This window comes from Canis lupus, chromosome 6 (assembly GCF_003254725.2).
Source record: "Canis lupus dingo isolate Sandy chromosome 6, ASM325472v2, whole genome shotgun sequence".
Taxonomy (NCBI): domain Eukaryota; kingdom Metazoa; phylum Chordata; class Mammalia; order Carnivora; family Canidae; genus Canis; species Canis lupus.
The window spans coordinates 75,080,530-75,092,090 of record NC_064248.1 but is presented as its reverse complement, the minus strand read 5'-3'; positions in this window follow the sequence as shown (position 1 = coordinate 75,092,090).

The following is an 11,561-nucleotide window of genomic DNA, read 5'->3' as shown; positions in this document are numbered from 1 at the left end:
GTTAAGGTCAAGCCTACAGATCTATCCAGTGCACATACACGTTGCATAAGGAAGCTGGCACCTAAAAACATTAATTAAATTGGCTGAAATACTCAAATATGATCCCCAGAGGTTATTGACTATATAGCTCCCTGTAGTCCAGTCTTTGGGGCTTAATCAGCACATCCTGGTTTGAATGTAGACCACAGACTGGAGTCTGCTCCTGCTTCATGATACTTGTTGGCCTAGCCTAAGAGCCCCTGGGAGTATGACCTATTAACGGAGCCCTTTAGGGAAGTGGGTTAAGTATCTTTAGTCCACAGAATATTTTTGAATGCCACAATATTTGTTGCATACTTTATGGTATTAATTTGCCTTCAAATGCAAATCATCTTTCTTCTCTTTGATTTTCTCCAATCCTGCATTGTTATTTGGTTAGAATGCTTATTTCCCTTATCTGGTTCATTTATTTAATCAAGGGGCAAAGAATTTTATGTTTTAATAAATAGCTAATTATATTTTGGTCTCAGCCTGAAGTTAAGTGATGAGATTTTTGCTCTTTTGTAAGTTAGATATTGCCTTCCAGTTTTCATGGCTTACTTAGCTCGAAGTTTGGCAACGATATATATATATATAGATCTCCCCAGTTGTAGTGAAAGGTAGGTTTATATATTGATCAAAGTGTGATACACCGAAAGGGTCACTGCTACTTTGGTGTATATGGCACACTTAGAAATACGTTCTTCATTTAGCAGATACTTCTTGCCCAATTACACGGGTTCTGGGCACTTGGAAAGATAGTAAAATGAAGTTTCTCTTCCTCAAGGGCTTTCGCCAAAAAAGAAAAGAAAGTCAACAAATGACTATTCTATAAAGGATAGTGACTGAGTCAGAAGAATTCATAGGAGAGCAAGTTCACTCTTGGCTGAGGGCAGGGAGGTGGCCAGGTCGATGCCAGAGTTGGTGAGCACGAGCTGCTCCCCACTTACTCCACTGGCCTGATGCTCTAAGGCAGGGCACACCTTACACAGCTGCTCCCCGCAGTCTTGACTTGAGGTGATTACATATGCCTTTATGTAAAGAGCAGTTCTGAGCTGATGGAAAGGACTGTACAAGTTTTGGAAGTGAAAGAAAGGCTTGAAAATGTAGTTTAAGGCCAACTGGAGAGGGCCGTGAACCTTAGGCAAAGAAGTATTATCTTAAACTTTTTAAAATTACCAATATCTCTCTATCTCTCCATCTCTCTCTCTCTCTCTCTCTCTCTCTCTCTCTCTCTCATCTATCTGTAATCTATATTACAAAAACTTAAGCAAAACTGAAACATTGCCTGTCCCTTCCATCTTCCGAATCTCATGGCCCTACACCCTTTTTCAGAGCTAATCATGCGATTCCGTTCGGACACACACCCACACACACATCCCTGCAGAGTATATACCTATACATGCGTGTGCGTACAGTCGTGATTCTGTAATTTAAAAAATCAACAATTTATCTTTGCTACATTTCTAGGTCATTATATCCATATCAATTTCATTTTTTTTCTGTTAAAATTTACGTAAGCAACACACAAATACGTTCTTTGTAAGATTTGTAGAATAATAAACACACGAGTGAACTAGTAATGTCCCTCTTACCTACTCATCTTCTCACTGCTGCCAATGTCCTGTCAGTGTCCCAACTGCTGGCTGTGTCTTGGTGTGTATCTTTCCAGAGCCTTTTAAATTAACATACAAAACAGGGGCACCCGGGTGGTATCGGACTCTTGGTTTCTGCTCAGGTCATGATCTTTTTTATTTTATTTTATTTTATTTTATTTATTCATGAGAGACACACAGAGAGAGAGGGGCAGAGACACAGGCAGAGCGAGAAGCAGGATCCCTGCGGGGAGCCCGACATGGGACTCGATCCCAGGATCACGACCTGAGCCACCCAGGTGCCCTGCTCGGGTCATGGTCTAATGGATCTTGAGGTCAAGCCTTTCAGCAGGCTCGGTGCTCAGAGGGGAGTCTGTTTGAGATTCTCTCCCTCTGTCCCTCCCTCCCTCTCCTCCTCAAATAAACTTTAAAATATTAACATACAGAACAAGTACAGTTGACTCTCAAACAATGTGGGGGTTAGATGCACTGACCCCCAACAACCTAAAATCTAAGTACAACTTTGACTTCAAAAACTTCACTACAACAGCCTACTGTTGACCAGAAGACTGATAACAGTTGGTTAACTCATATTTTGTAGGTTATTTGTATCACACACTGTATTTTTACAATAAGGCTCAAGAGAAAATGTTAGTAAGTATTCTTGGCGCTCTGGAGGCAGTCATGAGGCAGTAGTCTGCTGTCTTCCTGGTGTTGGCCTCACTGAAATCAATTCTTTTTTTTCTCTCCCAAAAAAAAAAAAAAAAAAAAAAAAAAGCTCATTTTCTTAAAGCATTACCTGTTATTGTCAATCTGTAATAAATTTGCCAGTCAGATAGGCAAAAACAATATTTCATTTTTGTTTTTGATTTGCTTTTCTCTGTTGATGAGATTGAACATCTTTTTAAAAATTTTAATGGAATATCACAGTTTTGTATGTGTGAATTGCCTGAAATTTCTTTCTCTGTACAATATACATCTATTTATACACATTTCTTTTAAAGATTTTATTTATTTATCCATTGGAGACACACACACAGAGAGGCAGAGTCACAGGCAGAGGGAGAAGCAGGTTCCCTACAGGGAGCCCGATGTGGGACTCGATCCCAGGACCCCGGGGTCACACCCTGAGCTCAGGGCAGATGCTCAACTGCTGAGCCCCCCAGGTGTCCCAATACATACACATTTTTTTTTTTAATGAGAGTATTTGATTTTCTTATTAAAAAATGCCTTGCTTGATCTGGTTATTGGTGTTTATTATATATCTTACAAATATTTCTCTCTGTCTCTTGTGTTTTAATTTAGTTGGTGGTGTCTCCTGTCATGTAAGTTTTTATTTTTATTGGGACAAATCAGTCTATTTTTTTCTTAATGTTTTCTGGGATTGTAAGACCTTTCTACTTCAATATTTGGAAAAAAAATCCCTTTATAGATATTTAGGTGTTTTAAATAATTTTTTAAAAAGATTTTTAAGTTTCTTTGAGAGAGAGCTTGCATACATGAGGTGGGGAGGGACAGAGGGAGAAAGAGAGTCCCAAGCAGACTCCACGCTGGGCATGGAGCCCCATGTGGGGCTCAATCCCATGATCCTGAGATCACAACCAGAGCAGAAGCCAAGAGTCAGTCAACCAACTGTGCCACCCACGTGTCGTTAGGGGTTTTTATAATTTTCAGTACATTTATATCTTTAATGTGTTTAGCATATGTCATGAGGTAGGGCTAATACTCTATTTTTTACCGAACATTGATTTTTCCAGACTTTCTCTCAAACTTCACATTTTCCAATTATACTAACACCTTTTATTGAATAGACCATCTTCTCTCTACTAATATGAAATGCTACCTATATTACAGGCTAAGTTTCCATCTCTAGGTCTGCAGATCCTTTCTTGAGCTCTATTTTCTACTGTTTATCTTTGTACATACACAACATCCTGCAATTATTATGACTATTAAATTACCATTCCAAGTTCTTCATTTTTGTTCTTCTTTTGAAGAATTTATGGACTCATATCTTCAGAGGTAGAAGAATCTAGTGGCTAAAAGCAGAGACTCTGGGTCAGATCTGCTGTGATCAGAGGTAATGCTTTACCTCTTGCTCATTTGGTGGTATTGGACAAATCATTTGGCTCCTTTATGATTTTTAAAAGAATTTATTTGAGAGAAAGAGAAAAGGAGAGAGAGCATGAATGAGGACGGAGCTGGGGAGGGTGGAGAGAGAGAGAGAAAAATCCCAAAGCCTACTGCCTGCCAAGCATGGAGCCTGTTGGGGGACTTGATCCCACGACCCTGAGATCATGACCTGAGCCAAAACCAAGAGTCAGATGCTTAACTGACTGAGCCACCCAGGTGCCCCGTAGCTTCTTTAATCTCAATTTCCTCATTTGTAATGATGATAATATTGTTACAATGAGGATTATAAGATAATTTGTGACACTGCATGGAAAATATTAAGTGATCAGAAATTTTAGCCATTGTTTTTATTATCATGCTTTTTCTTTACCATATCAATTTAAGAACAAGCTTATCAATTTTTCTAAAAAATCTTCCTGTGATTTTTGATTGTAATTGCTTTGACTTTGACAATTATAATGGGAGAATTGCATCTTTGTAACATTATCTTCTCCTATCTGGAACTTTTATATTTTTCCATTTATTAAATTTTCAATGATATCTTTTAGAAGATTTTATAATTTGATATATATTTATACATATTTTTGTTATATTTTTCCTACACATTTTATGGGTTTTGTTGTAATTGTGAACAGGATCCTTCTACATATTCTAGTTAGGAACTTAATATTGTATATTATGCAATGTTTCCTATATGCAAATTTTAATGAAGTCTGTATTGTTCACCAATGCCTTGTAAAATAGATTGTTTTTGTTTTTGTTTTTGTTTTTGTTTTTGTTTTAATGAGGAGGTCAATGAAATGCTTCATTCTACTTTCAGGTCAGAATGAAGTGAATTCAGAAATGGTCCATGAAAAGGCAGCAACATTTGTATAACACATGGGGGAAAAATTTCCCACTTTCTTAAAAATTAATGAAATCCAGAGCAAATGTTAACAACTAAATATAAAAATTTAAATCTCCATTGATATATTATTTTAATTATTTTTTAACCTTGCATTTTTTTTTAATCTTGCATTTTGAAATAACTATAGACTCATGGAAAGTTACCACAAAATAGTACAGACTCTCGCACATGTCCCCTTCGCCCAGCTGCCCGCGGTGGTTTCATTTCATATTGTTATAGTACAATTGGTACCTTACTGTTAACTAGTCTATTAAATGCTAACTAAGCTATTAAAATTACTGTTAACTAGACTATCAAAATTAACTGAACTATTAACCAGACTATTAACTCGTCTGGTTAAATAAACCAGACTTAATTTACCCATCACCAGTTTTAACCTGCATTCATTTGTGGGTGTAGCTCTGTGCAGTTTAATCCCAGGTATAGGTTCATGTAGCCGTCACCAGAGTTAAGATGAGAACTATTAAAAAAAAAAAAAAAAAGATGAGAACTATTCCAACTATTCCATAGAAGAATTTCATCACGCTACTTCTTGGTATTTGCTGCCCCCATTCATACCTCTGCCCTTTGGAAACTATTAATCAGTTCTCTCTTGCTATAGTTCTGACATTCTGAGAATATATTAGGAATGGAATCATACAATATATACAACTTTTTGAAGTCAGCTTTTTTTTTTTTTTTTTTTTCCCAGCCAGTATAATGTCCTGGGAGACCTTTTAGGTTGTCATGGGTATCTATATATAGTCCCTTCTTTTCTATTGATAAATAACATTCCATTCTACGGATGCACCAAAGTTTATTCAACAGTTTGCCCATTGAAGAACGTTTGGGTTCTTTAGTACTTTGCTGTTACAAATAAAACTGTTATGAACATTCATGGGTCATTTTTCATGTGAACGTAAATTTTCATTTCTAACCTTATGTTTAAGCTCTAAAGTAGTAAAATTTATTTCTCTTCAAAATTAATACTTAAACTATTACTCATTTCTGACACCAAATATGTGTGTGTTTCCCCCCTTATATCAACCTATTCTCTGACTCTCTGGACACCAGTTGGGTGCCCAACAATTCAGTTCTGACACCGTCTACCTGGAATCAGTTTCAGATCCCACGAATTGAGGTTCCACAAGACTGTCCCCAATTTAGATGCCATTCACAAATCCCAGGCTACCTGTACTTTTGAGTAACTAGCTGTAGATCGTAGGTTTCCATAACCCCCTCCTCAGATGTGATAATTTGCTAGGATGTGTCAAAGAACTCAGGAAGACACTTTATTTACTATTACCAGTGCATTCCCAAAGCACGCAACACAGGAACAGTCAAATGGAAAAGATACACCGGGCAGGGTGTGGAGAGGGTGGTTGGGTGCCCTCTCTGGACATACCACTCTCCCGGCACCTCCGTGTGTTCACCACCCTGGGAGCTCTCTGAACCCCATTGTTTAGGGACTTTATGGTCATTTCATTCCATAGGCATGGCCTATTAAGGTTTCTTGTGACATTTCTATTTTCTTAAAGTCCATCAGTAGCACATTGAAATAGTACTTGTGGGAAGCCTTCTACAAAGGGAAAATTGTTCTTTTAAAATTGTTTTTTGGGTGCTTGTGCAAAACTGGACCATGTGAAAATGAAGGGAGTCATTGACTTACTTCATCTGCAGAGCGTTGCACTTTCTTTCTTTTTTTTTTTTAATTTTTTTATTTATTTATGATAGTCACACACAGAGAGAGAGAGAGAGGCAGAGACATAGGCAGAGGGAGAAGCAGGCTCCATGCACCGGGAGCCTGACGTGGGATTCGATCCCAGGTCTCCAGGATCGCGCCCTGGGCCAAAGGCAGGCGCCAAACCGCTGCGCCACCCAGGGATCCCCGCGTTGCACTTTCTTATGGTGGAGAAGAGGTACCATTAGGTGATACTGAGGAGGGAAATGGCTCAAGCCCCACAGAGGCACGGCCCTACTCTGAATCTAATCTTCCGGCGGACGACAGTAGGAATAGCTGAGCCATTTCTGCTCATTGCAAGAAGTCAAATAAACTCAATAGTAAACTAATTTTTCCACTCTGAGTAGTGGATGTGACTCTAGGGCAAGGCTCAAGGCCTTTTGGAGACTCTGCGAGCCCGGTTTCAGGAACGCACACCAGGTAGCACCTGTTTGGAATAGGAATCCAGGCCTGCAGATCCCTCCCTGGCAAAACTCTGGCTCTTTGTGACTTTGGTGGCTGGGCTATGCCTACCTTTTCTTGGGTACATTAGTTCTATTTCTTTATCCAATTAAGCTGTCTTCTTCTTCTTCTTTTTCTTTTTTACTGTTCTTCAAAAAGAAAAGTTGTCAAGGAGTCCTTTTGCTTGCAAGCGTCTATGAATCCACCTCTTGATGCACAATTACTCCTTAGAAATTTATTCCAAGATGATACATTTGGGTGGTTGTTAGGATTACCTTCTCTGGCTCGGGCAGCAGCCCCGTGGGCTCCTTATCCCATCATCGACCCTTTAGGGGACACGGAAGCTCACGGAATGCCTTGCCCGAGCCTCAGAGTCACCCAGGGCTTCCGTGCCCCCACCTCCCCCATGACTCCGCAAACGGAAAGAACCAGCTTCCCCGGGCCTCGGGCTCCAGGTGCGCACCCCGGGGGAGAGCACCCAGCCATCCTTCCCCTCCGAACAGCAAACTGGGACGAAATCACATTTCAGTCCGCCCGTGTGAGGCCCTTGGCAAAGGCGGGACTGAAACCAAGTAAGTTTGGTTTCCTCAGTTCTACTCGTTGCAGGTTCACGCAAGCTGTGGAGAGGACCTGGAGGACGAGAGTTTCATGAAAACAGCAGCATAGCCCTGGTCACTCACAGTCCTCATTCTCTGCTCCTAGACTGGGCCTCCTGCTGGGCCACCCGCTGGACCACCTGCTGGGCCTCCTGCTGGGCCACCTGCTGAGCCACCCACTGGACTGCCTGCTGGGCCACCCGCTGGACCACCCGCTGGGCCTCCTCCTGGACCACCTGCTGGACCACCCGCTGGGCTACCTGCTGGACCACCCACTGGGCCACCTGCTGGGCCACCCTCTCAGCCTCCTGCTGGACCACCCACGGGGCCACCTGCTGGACTGCCTCCTGGGCCTCCTGCTGGGCCACCTGCTGGACGAGGCCAGGGAGCCGGGCCCGGGCCAACCACGGGGCCTCTCTGGGTCACTTTCACACGGTTTTGCTCCTGGCCAAGCAAGAAGGCTGGTCTGTGGCTCTTCCTTCATCATCTCCTGTGACAGGCGCGGCGTTCTTCAGCTGGCAGGACACAGAGGGAGTCGTTAATACTATTCGCTCTTCTACTTCGTCACCTGGCTAATTTTTTTCACAGTTCCTCCTCGGAGATGGTAAAGAATCATTCATCGTAAAATTCCTCTTTTCTCCTAAAACCAGACTTTACCCCTCTGTTTAGAATGTCTGTATACATCTCCTTAAAAATACACGCCCCCCCCAGTCCCACCAAGAGAGCCAGCTGGAGTTCAAAGGAAGCATTTACATTTTACCTTCGTGAAGCCGCCAGCGGGTGATGATTCGGATGCCAGTGCCTCTAACTTGTGTTCCTGACCTTTCAGTGTGGAAGGCCTGTGGCACCTGTATGACTGTTTTGAACTGCTTCCTGTCATGGAAAATACATGCTATTTGGTGAGATAAACTAGCAAAATAAGGTGAGAGTTTTAAGGAAAAACTCCCGGTGACCAAACTCACATATTTTAAGACTCTATGACATTTCGAAGGACGGGAAGTAACCGAACAACGTGTTGCTCCTGCAGGACACCCGCCTGTTTCTGGCCGTCTCTACCACTCCAGCAATCTTGGCTCTTCTTTCCCAGCCCCACCCTATATGAAATGGTGCTACTTTGCGATATACTTCAAGAGTTAGCCGGATTGTTGACGTCTAAGGAAAAAAAATAAACAAAAAAAGAATGAACATTAAGGATTCTCATCAAATAATTAAGGACTATTCTGCTTTTCAAATGAAAATTTAACTAGACACTCCACGGGGCTCTAGGGCAACGTGCACCACAGAAACGATTATGACACAGCCTCCCTCGTTAAGGGGGTATAACTCACAAAAAGACAGTTTTAAGACTGTGGTAAGTGTCATGTGAGTCATATGCAGGGCACCGACGAGGGGCCCCTAGTTCAGCTTAGAAAACAGTGATATTTTGGTAAAGATTTGTCAGAGATGGTCAAGCGGGAGCAGATTCTTAAAGGATGAGTAGCATTTAGATACACAGGAAAATTTGGAAGGAAAATCTTTAGGAAATCCTCCCAACTAAGAAAAAACATCCCCGATGATCAACGAGATACTGATTTGCATTATCACTGAAGCTTGTTAGAAGGAAATTCCTATAAAAGCCGAAGGACCATTGTTACCATTCTGTGGAGGGAACTTGTGTTTATTTGCAGGAACCGTCTTTTTGCTTTTGAACTTCACCTGGTTGGACCCTATTGCAAGGGAGAAAATATCCCCAGAGCGACAAGCTTGCAAACATTCTACATTTTGGATTAAGGCAGCTGATTGGTACTTTGTCGAAGCTGGGATTTCAGATTCAGATTTCCTTCTGGGCAAGGCAAAAACACACACAGCTTGTGACAGAGGGATCAACAATTAGGGGACGTTATTTGACTCTGCTAACGCAGCAGAACTAATTCAATGAGTCACCGAAGACTAAATGAGTCACTAAAACGCAACAATTTTCTCAGGAGATCTTGAAGAGCCGCCACAACAGGCCCAAGGACCTCCAGGAAAGATTTCCCCGGAAGCAAAGGAGAAAATAGTGATTATAAGCAGAGCAGAAAGTGCCACCTAATGGTTTTTGGTGGAAATACATGAAATGTACTTTCTAAAAGTGAAGAGCTGAATTTATTGTTATTATTATTATTATTATTATTATTAAACAGCTGGAATTATTTTTGTTGTTTCCTGACACACATTTTTGAGTTGCCAAAAAAATCAAATAGTACATAGGATGCAGGTGTTTGTAATTTTAAATTACTCTATTTTTGTTGCAGGTGGCAAGGACAGGGACCTACTCACCTACTGCAGGTGATCACGGTTCATGGAAAGGATAGTGTCTCAGAAAGTTGGTTCAGGAAACTGAATCATTGGCTCAAACAGACAGATATCTTAGAGAATTGGAACGGTGGCTCTTTGTTCAAAAATGACAGCCCTTCTGGAAGAGCCAAGCCTCGCTTTGTCCGCCTTGCCATCCTATCAGAGGCAGGGCTCATTGTGTCCCACTCCCAACCCCCCAGCAGAGCACCGGCAGCTGGATATTTATCCTGTGGGCAAAAGACCCAAGATTTCGTCCCTGAAGGAGTTAGCAGCCCCATAGGAAAGATGTCCCTGCACGAATGCTCGGTTCCCCCCAGGTGACCCAGAAGCAATGGCAGCCAGCCTTGGCCCTCAGACTTCTGTGTGCATTAGGATCACTCGGAGGGATTATTAAAACACAGATGTTTGAACCCAAATTCAGAGTTTCTGACGACTGGATTAAGCCAGAGAATTTGCCTTTTAACAAGTTTCCGGGTAAAGCTAAGGACCATATTTTGAGACCCACTCGTGCGGATAGTAGCCTCCATCAGTTTTTCAGCCTTTCTCTGAAATACGAATAGGCAAAAGAGGATCGCTGTATATTTGGGAGAGGAACTTGAACAATGAAAGAAAAATACAGAAATCTGGTAGGAAACAGAAGAGAATTAAAAAGAGGGTTGTGTGTGTGTGTGTGTGTTTCTGTTTTAGAGATTTTATCTATTTATCCATTGGAGACACAGAGAGAGAAGCAGAGACACAGGCAGAGGGAGAAGCAGGCTCCATGCAGGGAGCCCCACGTGGGACTCGATCCTGGGACCCCGGGGTGACGCCCTGAGCCAAAGGCTGATGCTCAACCCCTGAGCCACCCGGGCGCCCCACATCTCTCCAAGAGAATCTCTAGAAAAAAGAGTTTTCATAGAGGATATGCTCTATTGAACCTTACAAAAGGGAAGGATTATTATAAAAAGTAAATTTTACGAAGAAAAGGAAACCAACTGAGAAATTCCAGGAGGTTCGTGCAGGAAGGGAAATATAATCACTGTAAAGTTCTTGGCTTCACAAAGTCCTAAAGTATAAACAGAGCTTAGCAATTTTAACCAACACTTTACATAACTGTGTTGGGAGAAAAATGGAGACTAGAGAAAGGGAGAACAGATTTACATGCGCATACGTTAGGGGGGGGGCATGAATACGGTTTGGAATAGCTCAATGACAAGTAGCGGCCTAAAATATTATTCTGAGGTCTGACATGACTGCAACATAGGACTGAATGGACTTCGGAAGTGTTGGCCCTGGGGGCGCCGGGCGGCTCAGCAAGCGGAGCCTGCAACCCTTAATGTCAGGGCTGTGAGTTCAAGCCCCACGTTGGGTGTGGAGCCCACTTAATATAAGAAAAAATTAAGGAAAAAAAGGAAGTGTTTTCGTTTAGAAAGTAAAATGGATACGTGGGGAGGGGTAACAGAAAATAATTGCTTTTCTTTGTGAGTGTTTGGATCTTAACTTGGTTTTTGAACTCTATTCATGTGTTACTTTGATAAAAATAAGAAATATTTTGGAAAATAAAAAGCCACGGTAGGCAGAATGGATGACTTTAAGCGTTTTTGGGATGGGAGAACCTGTGTGGGTTCGTCTCTTTGTTAACTGAAGGCGGGGGGTTCTAGTGTGAGGGAACACCCAGCATTTATAAGGTTAGTGTCATGGCCTTGCCCCCAATCAGACTGGATCCAGAGAAGCAAGCTGGGAAGGGAACCCCCGAGCCAGGGGCTCTCGTCCCACGTGGGCGCCCAAGTGTGGCATCTGACACCGGCCATGGCCTGGGGACGTGGTGCCTGACTCTGCCCTCCACGGACACTCGC